Source organism: Geotrypetes seraphini, chromosome 13, assembly GCF_902459505.1.
Source record: "Geotrypetes seraphini chromosome 13, aGeoSer1.1, whole genome shotgun sequence".
Taxonomy (NCBI): Eukaryota; Metazoa; Chordata; class Amphibia; order Gymnophiona; family Dermophiidae; genus Geotrypetes; species Geotrypetes seraphini.
The window spans coordinates 45508939-45524351 of NC_047096.1; the positions used below are offsets into that span (position 1 = coordinate 45508939).

Consider the following 15413-nt stretch of genomic DNA (forward strand, 5'->3'; position numbering starts at 1 on the left):
AGCTTCCTAAGTAAATGGACACTGAAAATGTGGGTAGATAATCCTTAAAGGATAATAAGGTCCACAGGCAGATGTTGATGAATTTGGCAGTTACAGCCTTGCATTATTTCCCAGTTGTTGGGGAAGGAAACACGAGAACATGGAATGTAAGTAAAATGTTGGCATGAGCACAGATGTGACAGCTGTGGGGGACAGGGGGAGATATTGCCCAAGTAGAATTCAATGTAAGCAAACTCCTCTCTCATACTCTGGGAGAGACATTATGAGGGGCTCCTGAAAAGTTCTCAGCCCAACCAAAAAGAGAATGATGTGGAGCCATGAAACTTACACGTTATTCCACACTTTTCTTGACACTTCATTTAATTTCATATCACTGAAATGAAAAAGGTCAAGAAAAGTGTGGAGTAACTTGTAAGTTTCATGGCTCCACATCATTCTCTTCTTAGTTGGGCTATCTTTAAGCAGCCCCTCGTATAATCTGCTTTTTACTCTCTTTCTAGTGTAGAGGTGAATGCTACATATCTTTGGCTTGAACTCTAGTAGATGAGTACCGTAGAAGTCAATGTATTAAGAGACAATTTGAACAGGACCAATTCACTTTAAGTGAACTCTATATTTCTCCTGATGTTGGATGGAAGAAAACTATCATGATATGATAGTGGAGTAGGAAGTAAGTTTCTTCTCTAAAACATGGTCTGAAAGTCTACACAAAAGAAACTATTTAATACTGTACGTCTAATAGTTAATTTAGTAATATCTTCCTTTAGGAATTATTCTTAGAATTTTGATCTTTTCTTCTTTTCATGGCTTGGGTATATGGATAATTCAAATCTCAGTGGATGTAAATGGCAACCTGACCAATGTGGACATGCACAAAGTGATACATTGCTTGACTTCAACCTGCCTTATCGTTCACAGCAGGCATAGAAGAAAACTGATAAAGCAGATATAGATCTATAAGAAAGAACTAGAAACAATTACTCATCTCACTGCTAGCTGCAAAGGAAAATATCTGGATAACTGTGGCAGTTATCTGTATATTTGTCTTAGCTGCAGCTATCTGAAGCTATTTAGCAGCACTATCTGGATAGTGCTGATGAATATCCTTGCCAGTTGCCTTGGCCTACTCTAGATAGTGCCGAGGTAGTCCATAAATGGGTCTAGGGTAGACCAGTAATGATATTTGAAGAAGACCATGACAAAGTAGAGGAGCTAGACAGGCTGATGACCACCATGGCGGAATTTAAGTGTGCTTATGTGGTGACTGGACAGATCTACAGCCAGAAGGTGGATGTGGAGGTCTTGGCAGTGCTGGCGAGCATGGATGCCTCTGTGCACAAGATGTTGACTGATATTCACTTACTGGCAAATGTGAAGGAACAGATTGGGTCAAGCGCCATGCCCTACAAGCGAAACCCCATGTGTTCTGAGTGCTGCTACAGCCTTGTACACCATCTCATTATCCTGCTCCTGGACACACCTTAGATAACAGCTATACAGTGGTCTGAGCGTACCGTGGATGACAGTGCCAACAGGTGCATCTGTTAAGCAGAAGCTTTTCTGACAGTAGATATTATTATCCCAGGACAAGCAGGCAGCATATTCTTGACTGATGGGTGACGGCACCGACGGAGCCCCGGTACGGACAATTTTAGAGTGATTGCACTCTAAGAACTTGGAAAGTTCTAGTAGGCCGCACCGCGCACACGCGAGTGCCTTCCCGCCCGACAGAGGCGCGCGGTCCCCAGTTTCTTAGTTTCCGCAGAGCTAAGAAGACGCGTTTTTCAACGGCCCTTGAAATTTTTTCTCTACGCCTTCCCGCTCGCGTAAACCCTTTTGGCTATATTGCCTTTTTCTCTTTTATTTTATTTTTGTTAAAAAAAAAAAAAACAACTTATTTTTTTCTTCAATTCGGTTTTTCTCCGGCGGGGCCTACTGCCACCATCGAGGCCTCGGCCTTCGATTTGGCGGAAGCCTTTTTTACTTTCATGCCCCCTCAGCCAGGTTTTAAAAAGTGCCAGCGGTGTGCTCGGCCTATATCTCTCACGGACCCGCACAACTGGTGCCTACAGTGTTTGGGTCCTGAGCATAAGGCTTCCACCTGCACCCGCTGTGCCACGTTAAAAAAACGTACTTTGAAAAATCGCCAGATAGAGCAGCGATTACTTTTCGGTGCCGATATGTCCGATCCCGTACCATCGACACCGGCATTGGCACCTTCACAGTCGGCACCTACTTCTTCGACGCCGCGCGATACCACACCGGCGTCGCACCCAGGTAAGCCGGCTAAGAAGCCTTCCCCGCTGGAGCGTCCTCCGGTCTCTATTGCAGCGAGTCCAGTCCTGCCGACCGTGAAACGCCAGCGGAAGCGCTCCGCCCCGATTGAAGTGAGTCCTTCGACCTCGGGCTCTTCATCTTCGGGGCGTCGAGCGGCACCGCAGGTACCGCAAAAGAAAAAGGCGGTACCGGTGCCTTCTTTGGATGAGCGTATTGCCGCCGTCCTCCAAGTGCAGCTAAAGGAGCAATTACAACAACTCCTCCCTGCCCTATTGGCACCGAACCTTCCGGTGCCGGTCCGGTCTGAACCACCGGTACCGGTAGTAGACCAATCCGCTTCGGTACCGGCCCACTCGACCTCATCGACATCGATGCCTGTTCTTGCTCCGGAACCGAGAGCCCAGCATCAGTCGGTACAGACTTCGGCACCGGTGCAACCGGTAACGTCTCCCGGTACCATATCGATGAGGTCGGGTAAGTCGGTGCGCAAATCCCGGCACTTGGAACCATCCACCCCAGTCCCGAGACCGTAGTTCCCATATCAGGGACCCTGATCTGTGGGGTGACTCTGAAGAGCCCTTTCTGTCTGAGGGTGAATGTTCCTCAGATGAGGATGAGCCTGCTGCGCCTGACCCATCCTCTCAACATGAATCCACATCTTTCACTTCTTTTTTGAAAGACATGTGTGACTCTCTATCCATTCCTTTGGAGGCTGAATCTAAAAAGTCTAAAGCCTTTTTAGATGCCCTTGACTTTGATCAGCCTCCAAAGGAATTTTTGAAACTCCCTCTTCATGACATCTTGAGGGAAACTTTCTACAAGAATCTAGAAACTCCCTTAACAATTCCAGGAGCTCCCCGTAAGTTAGATTCATTGTATAAAGTAATTCCTATTCCTGGTTTCGATAAGCCCCAGCTTCCGCATGAATCTCTGCTTGTGGAATCTACTCTTAAAAAGTCCACAGGGGCTAGTGTCTATGCTTCTGTACCTCCTGACAGAGAGGGCAAAGCCATGGATAAATTTTGTAAGAGGCTCTACCAAAATGCAATGTTGGCTAACAGATCTGGTAACTATGCTTTTCATTTTTCTTTTTACCTTAAGCATCTTCTTACCACCATGGCTTCATTTGAAAAGTACCTTCCTCAGCGCAAACAGCAAGCTTTTCATCACTGCTCGTCTTCTCTGTTTCAACTACGTAAGTTCATGGTTCGGTCAATTTATGACACTTTCGAACTTACCTCCAGAGCAACTGCGATGTCTGTGGCCATGCGTCGCCTTGCCTGGCTTCGAGTATCCGAGCTCGATGTTAATCATCAAGATCGGTTAGCCAATGCCCTATGCCTGGGGGATGAGCTCTTTGGGGAATCCATGGACTCGACCACTCAAAAGCTCTCTGCCCATGAAACACGCTGGGATACCCTGCTCAAGACTAAGAAAAAGCCTCCTCAGACTCGGCCTTTCAGACAGCAATCGGCTTATCAGCGACGCTATGCAGCTCGCCCATTGCCAGCAGCTCCCCAGCAACCCAGGCGTCAACGTCAACAGCAACGTCAGCCTCCCAGGCCACAGCAGCAGCAACCTGTGAAGCCACCTCCACAACAAAAATCGACACAGCCCTTTTGACTGCATTCTCCAAAGCATAGCCAGTGTTCCAATTTCTACCCACCTACCTCAACCTATAGGTGGTCGTCTCTCTCTTTTCCTCAGCCGGTGGGAGGTTATCACTTCGGACCAATGGGTCCTCAACATCATCCACCACGGCTACTCTCTCAACTTTCAGACCCTTCCAGCTCAAAGCCTGCCAAAAGAGTCTGCTTTGAACACTCCTCAGTCTGCCCTCCTTCTTCAGAAGGTTCAATCCCTCCTCCTTCTAAACGCTATAGAGGAAGTTCCTCTAGATCAGCAGGGACAGGGATTCTACTCCCGTTACTTTCTAGTTCCCAAAAAAACAGGAGATCTCAGACCAATCCTAGATCTTCGCGATCTCAACAAATGTTTAGTCAAGGAAAAATTCAAGATGCTTTCTCTGGCCACTCTTTACCCTCTTCTCAATCTACACGACTGTCTATGCTCCCTCGATCTCAAGGAAGAATACACTCACATACCGGTCAATCTGACCTCCAGACAGTATCTACGCTTCATGATCAATCGCTGTCATTATCAATACAAGGTGCTACCATTCGGTCTTGCCTCCTCTCCAAGGGTGTTCACCAAATGTCTCATTGTGGTGGCTGCTTTTCTACGCTCTCACCACCTTCAAGTCTTTCCTTATCTGGACGATTGGTTAATCAAGGCCAATTCATCTCAAACAGTGCTCCTGGCCACCAACCAAACCATCCTATTTCTGCAGCTTCTGGGGTTCGAGATCAATCTACCCAAATCTCATCTCATCCCCACTCAGAGACTTCAATTCATTGGAGCGGTACTGGACACAGTCCTCATGAGAGCATTCCTGCCATCCAACCGTCTTCAAACTCTTCAATCTCTCTGTCAGCCGGTGCTTCCACAACATTCCATCTCTGCCAAGCAAATGATGATACTCTTGGGTCACATGGCCTCCACAGTTCATGTCACACCCCTCGCACGTCTTCACCTGCGCACTCCTCAATGGACTCTTGCTACCCAGTGGTCCCAAGCGACGGATCCTTGCTCACGACACATTATCTGTGACATCATCTCTTCGTCAGTCTCTACAATGGTGGTTGATATCCTCAAATCTCTCCAGAGGTCTTCTGTTTCATCTACCTCCTCATCAACTTGTCATTACCACCGACGCCTCCCCTTATGCCTGGGGAGCTCATTTGAACGAATTCCAAACTCAAGGGCTTTGGACAGCCCAGGAAAAGAAGCATCACATCAATTTCCTGGAACTCAGAGCGATGTTTTATGCCCTCAAAGCCTTCCAACATCTTCTCTTTCCTCAGGTCCTCCTGTTGTGCACAGACAATCAAGTTGCGATGTACTACATCAACAAGCAGGGTGGGACAGGCTCTCGCCTCTTGTGCCAGGAAGCCCAGAAGATTTGGGCTTGGGACACAGATCACCAACTATTCCTGAACTATCTACATTCAGGGAGAAAAGAATTCCTTAGCGGAAAAGCTCAGCAGAATTCTCCAACCTCACGAGTGGACACTCGATCCTGTAACCCTACAGTCCATCTTCGCTCAGTGGGGCACTCCTCAGATAGACCTCTTTGCAGCTCCTCACAATCACCAGCTGCCCCTATTCTGCTCCAGACTCTACTCTCCTCACCGTCTGGCAGCGGACGCTTTTTTTCTGGATTGGTCCAATCTGTTCCTGTATGCTTTCCCTCCTCTGCCGCTCATGTTACGAACCTTGTTCAAGCTCAAGAGGGAACGAGCCACCATGATTCTGATTGCTCCTCGGTGGCCCAGACAATATTGGTTCTCCCTTCTACTTCAACTCAGTTCCAGAGAACCCTTTCTGCTTCCACTATTTCCTTCTCTGCTTACGCAGCATCAAGAGACCCTTCTACATCCCAACCTCCAGTCTCTACACCTGACAGCTTGGTATCTCTCGGGCTGACTTCATATGATTCTCTTCTGTCTCAGCCCGTTCGTTCTATTCTGGATGCTTCCAGAAAACCAGCCACTCTGCAATGTTATCATCAGAAGTGGACACGGTTTTCTTCTTGGTGTCTTCTTCATCATCATGATCCCACGTCCCTTGCAGTGGAGACATTGTTGGATTATCTACTTTCTCTGTCTGACTCTGGCCTCAAATCTACATCCATCAGAGTCCATCTCAGTGCTATTGCTGCTTTTCATGAGCCAGTCCATGGAAAACTCCTTTCAGCTCATCCCCTGGTCACCAGATTCATGCGAGGTCTTTTCAATGTAAAACCACCTCTTAAAGCACCTCCTGTGATCTGGGATCTTAATGTGGTTCTCTCCGCTTTAATGAAGCCTCCATTTGAACCTTTGGCTACTGCCACTTTCAAGTTTCTCACTTGGAAGGTACTTTTCCTTATTGCACTCACCTCTGCCAGGAGGGTCAGTGAGCTCCATGCACTAGTTTCTGACCCACCTTTCACAATCTTTCATCATGATAAGGTAGTTCTACGTACACATCCAAAGTTTCTCCCTAAGGTTGTCTCTGAATTCCATCTCAACCAATCCATTATTCTGCCTGTCTTCTTTCCGAAACCTCATTCTCATTCTGGGGAACAGGCTCTGCATACTTTGGATTGTAAGAGGGCTTTAGCTTACTATCTAGAGCGTATGAAACCCCACAGATCAGCTCCCCAACTCTTTCTGTCCTTTGATCCGAATAAATTGGGACGTCCTGTTTCTAAACGTACGTTGTCTAATTGGCTGGCAGCGTGCATTTCATTCTGTTATGCTCAGACCAGACTGACACTGAAAGGTTCTGTCACGGCCCATAGAGTCCGAGCTATGGCAGCATCTGTAGCTTTCCTCCGTTCCATTCCTATTGAGGAAATCTGCAAGGCTGCCACTTGGTCCTCAGTTCATACTTTTACATCTCATTATTGTCTGGATGCATTCTCCAGACGGGATGGACACTTCGGCCAATCTGTTTTGCAAAATTTGTTTTCCTAATGGCCAACCTTCCCTCCATCCCTCTTTTTGTTAGCTTGGAGGTCACCCATCAGTCAAGAATATGCTGCCTGCTTGTCCTGGGATAAAGCACAGTTACTTACCGTAACAGGTGTTATCCAGGGACAGCAGGCAGATATTCTTGTGTCCCACCCACCTCCCCGGGTTGGCTTCTTAGCTGGCTTATCCTAACTGGGGACCGCGCGCCTCTGTCGGGCGGGAAGGCACTCGCGCGTGCGTGGTGCGGCCTACTAGAACTTTCCAAGTTCTTAGAGTGCAATCACTCTAAAATTGTCCGTACCGGGGCTCCGTCGGTGCCGTCACCCATCAGTCAAGAATATCTGCCTGCTGTCCCTGGATAACACCTGTTACGGTAAGTAACTGTGCTTTCTGACCATGCTGCATAACATTACAGAGGGCCTGGTGGTTTATCCAAAGATGATTGAAAGACGTATTTGCCAAGAAGTTCCTTTCATGGCCACAGAGCCTTGAAGAAACCGCTAGGACTGTCAGGAGCAGATCTCCCAGCAAGCAGTCACTGTGGTCAAGCAGGAAGGAGGTGAAAATGACCTTATTGCAAGAATTCAGGCTGATCCCTATTTCAGTCCAATTCAAGAGCAGCTGGAGAGCCTTCTGGAACCAAAGTCCTTCATAGGTGTGCTCCCCAACAGGTAGTTAAGTTTCTTCAAGAAGAAGCAATCTCTCTCCTAACTCCATGCCAAAGCCAAATGGAGCTGAAGATTGAGCTTCAACTGAAACTAATTTCTGAATTGATGAAAGTATGGGACAGGCATGTGAGATCTCTTAAGGAGAGGAAGAGATGGTGGATGCTGTGGATGGGCAAACAAGATGGCATAGAAACATGATAGCAGATAAAGGCCAAATGGCCATTTGGCCTTTATCTGCCATCATGTTTCTATGTTTAATATTTGATAACTACCTTATTTTTCGCTCCATAAGACATACTTTTTCCACCCCCACGCTCCCCGTTACCTTATTTAGTACCTCCGGCAGTCCTATCCTTCCCTCCGGCTGACTCCCGAACTAACTGCAGCAGCATCAGAGCGGGTATAAGGCAGGCGCAAGCTTTTTGCGCTCCTGCCTTGTCCCGCGTCGCTGTGCGAATGGCTACCTCAGTTCCTCCGGCAGTCCTGCCCTTCCCTCCGACTGACTCTCGAACTAACTGCAGCAGTGTCAGAGCAGGTAAAAGGCAGGCGTGAGTTTTTTGCACTTCTGCCTTTTCCTACATCGCTTCATGAATAGCTGCCTCAGTTCTCACGAGAACTGATGGCAGCCATTCACACAGCAACACGAGACAAGGCCACGAGACAAGGAACGTGAAAAGCTCGCGCCTGCCTTTTTCCCGCTCTGATGCTGCTGTAGCTAGTTCGGGAGTCAGCCGGAGGGAAGGGCAGGACTGCTGGACCACCAGAGGAACTAAAATAATGTACGAGGTGGGGTGTAAGGGGGGCTTGCCTACATCGAGGGGTGAGATGCCCTGCCTGCTTGCCTCGGGGTAGGGAGCCCTGCCTGTCACTAGGCCACTAGGCCTTCCTGCCACAAGGCCACTAGGCCTGCCTGCCAGTCACTATGTCACTAGGCCTTCCTGTACTAGGCCACTAGGCCTTCCTGCCATAAGGCCACTAGGCCTTCTAACCACTAGGCCACTAGGCCTACCTGCCTGTCACTATGCCACTAGGCCCTCCTGCCACTAGGCCACTAGGCCTACCTGCCTGTCACTAGGCCACTAGGCCTGCCTGCCTGTCACTACGCCACTAGGCCTGCCTGCTCTGTCCCTGCCTACCACTAGACCACCAGAGCTACAGAGCCTGGCAGGGAGAAGTTGGTTCAGAATGGGGGGTTTTCTTGTTTTCCTCCTCTAAATCTAGGGTGTGTGTTATAGTCAGGTGCGTCTTATAGAGCGAAAAATACAGTATCTGAATAACATTAAGATAGCAAAAAAAAAAAAAGAAAAGGCTTTAACTGGACAGATTTCTGAATAATGGATTGACTATCATAGTGATCTAGATAGCAATGGCACTTACCATTCTGTGCATAAATACAGAAATGGGTTCATTCCAGATACCAGAACTGAACATCTAGATTTATTTTGGCAGCTGCAGCCAGCATTTAAACAAAACACAGACCATGTTGGCTGAATTCTGAGAGGTATTAGGAAATATTCAGCCATCTGGTTCAGTTTCAGCCTCTATCCAGGTACTGGCACTAAGTATTCAGGTACTCAGTGGCCTATCAGGAGTTACCCAGGTATCACATTCGGCAGTGTACCAGGATAACCACCTGGTTAACACTGAACAGCCTTTTTGCTGCTTTAATTTAAGCAGTTATTCAGATACTGTCACTGAATAGATTGTGCAACAGAGGTTTGGGGGCATGAATTGTAGTGGGTGTTCTACAGTGATTTGGGGTTGCTGAATTCAAAACTGACCTTAATTTTTCAGTATAACCCTCTGATTTTTGGCAAAAGAGCATTATAATGCAAAAATTAACTTTTTCACTATATTTTCTAATGCTTGGAGTAAATGGTATAACAATCTCTGAAATATTAAAACAGTTTGCCTCAAATTAGATTTTTAAGCTAAAGTATTAATTTTAATGATGTAGTGTTAGTGATGAGCACGGGGAAAGGTTTCACCGGGACATTGAGACACAATATTAGAGCAGATGGAATTCATCAATGCTGGCTGATTATTGTTGGACATTAATTAGAGATGCTCCTAATCTCGTTTATAAACGCACTTCAACAGCAAAACGATTCTAGAAAATAATATTTATAGGAACTTTTAACTCGGCGCCATGCGTTACATTATGATTGCTCATGCTATAAATATTTGCAATTTGCTCAAAAACTATACGTGATAGGAAAAAACTGAGGCCATTTTCATACGCAGGAAGTCAAATTCTATAAAGTAAATCTCATTTTCTTCTTGCCCCAGAAAAAAAAAGTTAAAATGTGGTACGCAGTGATATCGGCGGTGCTCAGGTGACTCAAGACACCACCCTCATTCTACTCCTGGACTGCCCCAGCAGTAACTGGATAGTGACACTGGTGGTCAGAAAGAGTATTAAGTGGCACTATCCATTTATGTGCTGCTGAATATTATGTAGGGACTTGGTCAGTGGCAGTTAACAGAGTAGGAATATCAACCCCTATATTTTTCTCCTTTTAAAATCCCAAACAAGTAGTGAGAGCCCTAATTTTTGCAAGTCCACGGTCAGTTATGAGATGACTCACTTGTACAAGGTAAGGATTTACACACCCAGGGAGGATGGGTATTATATTTTGATGTTTTCATTGATCAATAAGTTCAATATGATTTTCACTATATGTCTGAAATAATGCATTTGGCTTTTGTTCTTGTATTGGGGTGGGAGGGAAGGGGGAAAAGTTTTTGAAGTATTTCTATGGCTGATGTAAATGCAATTTTTTGAAATTAATTATATGTTTGTTTGTTTGTTTTAAATCATTTTTATTACATTTTTCAGATATATAAATACAAGTCATAACAAAACAACAACCACCAACAAGAGGAAGTGCAGAAACAATCAGGTCTTTCGCGTCAGTCCTTCAAGAAGACCCACAGAAACCAACCCCCCCCCCCCCACACACACACACACACACACACACCAGAACCCTCCCTTCAACCTCCTCCCCCCTGCACTCCAGTGTCAAAAGTTCATTAAAGAACTGTGAGCTCTAGGGGACAATCCCTCCCAAACAGGTGCCCATATTCTTCTGAATTTCCTCCAAGGCCCAGGACCTCCCCTCTGAATGTCCAAGTATTCAAATTTTAACAAAGTAAACAGTTCATTCCTCCACATAGTAAGGGTCTGCACTTCAGCTTGGTGCCAATTATATATTTTTGAAATTAATTATGTTTTTGAATGAAAAATTAATAAAGAGTTTATAAAACCCAAAAAACAAAATATAATGCCTACAAACAGTGGCGTACTTAGCATATGTGACACCCGGGGCCCATCATTTTTTGACAACCCCCCCCATCTGTACAGAAAACATGATTTTTAGTAACAAGCCACACGTCACATATGAGTACCTAGGAAAAGGCAGCATCTTACATGCTGCAGTGAGCACTACAACATCAATACACCCATTGTAAAACTAAACAAGCCAGACTAGTACAGATCAATCCTGCAGTCAAGCCTAACAAAAAAGCATGTCTTTCGAACACACAGAACACAGGAAACACCTTCACCTAGTATGGAATATGTAATCACAAACTAACCCTCACTCTTTTACAAAACTGTAGTATGGATTTTAGCCACAGTGGTAACAGCTCTGACGCTCATAGAATTCTGAGCATCAGAGCTGCTACCACCACGGCTGGCGCTAAAAAACGCTCCACAGTTTTGTAAAAGGGGGGATAAAATAGAAATACATAGACAAAGGTTAAATTGAACCAGTAAGAAGCTGGACTCTGCATACAATGCAACACCACAGAAACAGTGACACATGTCTCCTAAAGCAATAAATAAATAGAAAATTTTTTTCTACCTTTGTCTTCTGTGGTTTCAGCTTTCCTCATCTTCTTGTAACTCTCTTCCTTCTATCCACTGTCTGCAGTCTCTCTTCCCCTATATGGCATCTTCTCTCCTTCTATGCCCCTTCCAGAAACTGTATGCCTCCCCCTTCCATCTCTCCTTTCACTCCCATTGGTCTGGCATCTCTCTCCTCTCCTTCCCTCTCCCACACCTCTCCTCTGTAATCCTTTTCCCTTTTTTCCCTCATTTTCCTTTTCAATTTATTTTCTGCATCTGTCTAGATTACGTTATTACTACCCTCTCATCAATGTCCTTTTTTACTGTCTACCTAAAGCTTGCCACCTCTTTCCCTCACCCCTTCCAGTATCTAACGCTACCTCGTCCCTCAATCCAGCATGTGCCCTTTTATCTTTCTCCTCCCTACTTCCTTCCAGCGTCTGCTCCCCCTCTCAGTTTCTGTCCCTCTCTCTACCCCTTCTATCTACTATTCACCTTTTGTCTCGCACCTTCCAGTCACTTCCCTCTCTGTCCTTTCCATCCAATGTCTGCCTTCTCTCTCTTCCATACAACATCTTCCTTCTTTCTATGCTCCTTTCATAACTATCTATCCTGTGCCCTTTCTTTCCTTTGTACATGATTGATTTCAGCTCTGCCACCTCTCCATTTTTTTCTCTCTGTCACCAACCCGTCCCTTATGCTCTGGCATCTCTCTCTTCTCCTTTCTTTCCTTCGCACCTCACAGTCTGGTATCTTCCCTTTCCTGATTCTCTGGCATTTCTCTCCTTTCCTTCCATCTTTCCCTCCCCCTCCATGCTCTGAGATCTCCCCCTTCCTTTTCCCTTAGTCTGGCATATCTTCCTCCTTCCCTCCAAGCCCTGGCATCTCCTTTCATTCCCTCCCTCATCTTCCTTCTCCCTCCAGCTGGGTACAGCAACACTCTCCCCTGCAGCTCTGGACTTCCCCACACCTGCTCCCCCCAAATTGCCAATGCTTCGATTACTCTTCTTTCTTCCTCCCTCCCCTCACGCGGGACCCTACGGCACCATCAGCTTTTAGTCCCTCTAACGCCGGCCCTGCAGCTCCGGACATCCCCACACCTGCTACCACCCCCCACCCCCGATCGCTATTATTTTAAATGTTATGGCAGCCGCGACGCTGTATCCATCGGAGGAGACTTCTAACCTCAGCCTGCCCCAGAACTCTTCCTGCAACAGCAACTTCCTGTTCCCACCTAGGCGGGCGGTGTCTACAGGAAGAGTTCTGGGGCAGGCCGAGGTTAGAAGTCTCCTCCGATGGATACAGCGCCGCGGCTGCCATAACATTTAAAATAATAGCAATCGGGGGGGGGAGCAGGTGTGGGGAAGTCCGGAGCTGCAGGGCCGGCGTTAGAGGCAGTGAGAACAGCCAGCTGTGCACCCCGGGGGGACCTCCCCCCCCCCGCCCTTCCCTTGGTACGCCACTGCCTACAAACTTACATAAATTACAAACAGTATAAAGTGACTGAAATGTTTTACTATTAGGATTTTATATGCCGCCTATCAAGGTTATCTAAGCAGTTTACAATCAGGTACTCAAGCATTTTCCTTATCTGTCCCGGTGGGCTCATAATCTATTTAACATACCTAGGGTAATGACGGATTGAGTGACATACCAATAATAAAATATAACCCACATACCATAAAATGATGTAGTTCAATGTCTTCTGTAGTAATAAGTACTACCGAAAAGTTACAAATGCAAATAAAAATAATAGTCAAAAAACAATCCATAACATTGCTCAAACCATATAAAAAACATCTGTGCAAAAAGTCACTTTCTAAAATGAAAATAAGTCAACAAGGAGGGTTCTAATAAAAACTGAAGAAAAATAATTTTGAAGGATACAAACCAGTCTTGCACTTAGCCTCTAACTGAAATATTCAAATAAACACTGTTAAAGTGAAATCAGCATGTAGATCTCTACCCTTCAACTCCAACTCCAACTCAAAAATCAGCTATACTCACTTCAGCATTATTGCCACAGCACTGAGTACAGGTGTCAGTCCTAAAACATCTGACTGAAAAAAAAATGTGTAAAAGTAAAAGGCATAACACCGATCCTTCCTTTTAAAGCCACAGAAATGTCTTATAAAGAAATACTCAATCTTTTCTGATAGACTGTGGTTACAGCTCACTCATAGCTCCCACAGTGCTGAGAACTAAACCACAGATCAAACTGCTATTTTAAATTCTACTGTAACTTTCCCGCACCAAAGATTTAATTGACAACATGGTCAATTATACAGATTATGTGCTCTACAGCCCTTTGTTATGCTAAAGGAACACAGGACAACTCTATGATGCTTTGTCTTATAGACTAGCACACAGGGCTAGATTCACTAAGCAAACCGATCAGTTTGCGAGCCCTTTGCAACCAGATTTCCCTCCGACCCAATTCACTAACCTGTGTCCTGATCATCCTCCAATCCGCGCATGCAAATGAGAGGAAACGGCATTCAAACACAGACAGGAAGTGATTCACTAAAATAAAAAAATTAACACTGACTGGGCTGGCCAATTCAAAATAAGCGACTGCTGAGGACCAGTCGCTGAGGTCCTTTCCGACTGCCCTGCCTTCTGCCTCCCTGCTCTCTGCCCTGCTTCTCCGCCCCGATCTGCTGCCCTGTCTCAGCCCCGATCTTCTGCCTGACCCAATCTGCTTTCAGCCCCATCTCAGCCCTGATCTCCTGCCTAATCCGAATCTCTCCTGCCACTCTGACTCTCCTGCCCTTCCCTGCACTGCGAGCCTGTGGTTTTAACACGGGCTCGCTGGACTAGTAAAAGTTAAAAAAAAAAAAAAAAAAGTTGCGGCTCATAGATGCATGCGTAGATGGTCTGCGTATGCATCGGGATCGCACACTATTGATACGTGCGGTCAGAGTGGGGCGTTCCTCCGATCGTCCTCATTTGAATTTTTTTGTTTTGTGGATTGTTCGGGCCTGCACAGATCAGTCACGGATTGGGAACACAAAGGAGGTAAGTGAATCTAGCCCACAGTCAGATGTGTGGGCAAATTTTAACGGGTGCCAACTTCAATTATTGATTGTTAGCACCCAATTACTGATAGTTAAGGGCTAATTAATTAATTTGCATGGAATCTTAGGTGCCCAAATCTGGGTATCATATAAAGAATCCAGGGTTTAATGTTTTGTAGCGATGTCTCTATTCTAGAAGCTTGCTAGCAATTTATAAGCAAACTCATTGAAAATGGATGGAAAGCCACATTGCTAGATTACAAAATCATTTTCCCCGTTGACTTTAAAGGAAACAAATGAAATGGAGGCATCAAATGATTTGGTATCTGAAGATGAACTGAATCAATGAGTCTAGCAAATGAATAGTGTTCCACCCTGTCTCCCTCCTTTCTCTTCAGACACAAGACTTGCTTTCATTTAAAATGTTCAGTATCATTTCACTGGCATTGCTTAGCTAATCATTTCATGCAAACAGGAGTCCTGAACTTGCTTTATGCTCTTCTCAGAATAGCATAACAGGATCAAATTCCTCCGAAGCCATGTTGGCTGGACAGCTTAATGGACCTAATAAAAGGAGAATGCTTCATGAAAAACAAGAGCTTCTTCTGAATGCTTTAAGCTGATTCTGCTTAAGTCTGAAAGGGCAGCACATAATTGCAACACTAAGCTATGTTAACAGCTAGATTTAATCGTTTCTGGCATGCTTTTCAAGCTTTCTTCACTTTGCTGGAAACTTTGCCATATTCATCATGTGTGGGTCCATTTCCAGATCTTCAAGGAAACTAAATATATTTAATGTAACCTTAAAAACCACTGGCTAGTGGCAACAATAACACAGGCCAACAACAAAAAAAATTTATTGGAGCCTTGGGTTTTTGAACTGTTCCTGGGGTTATTTAGGGCGCTGATTCAGAAAATTGTATTGCATCAGCTCTAGGTTCTTAGATATGGTATTGTTGCCTTTGGGATAGTAGAGCCAAACATGAACACTGGGCAAAAAAGATTGGCTTCGGAGGGAATATAT

The 15413-nt window shown here is 45.5% G+C and overlaps 1 pseudogene; it reads left to right on the forward strand.

The window, feature by feature from the left end:
• The first annotated feature begins 1176 nt into the window (after positions 1-1176).
• Positions 1177-15012, forward strand: LOC117347606 (annotated as a pseudogene).
• The last annotated feature ends 401 nt before the right edge of the window (positions 15013-15413 follow it).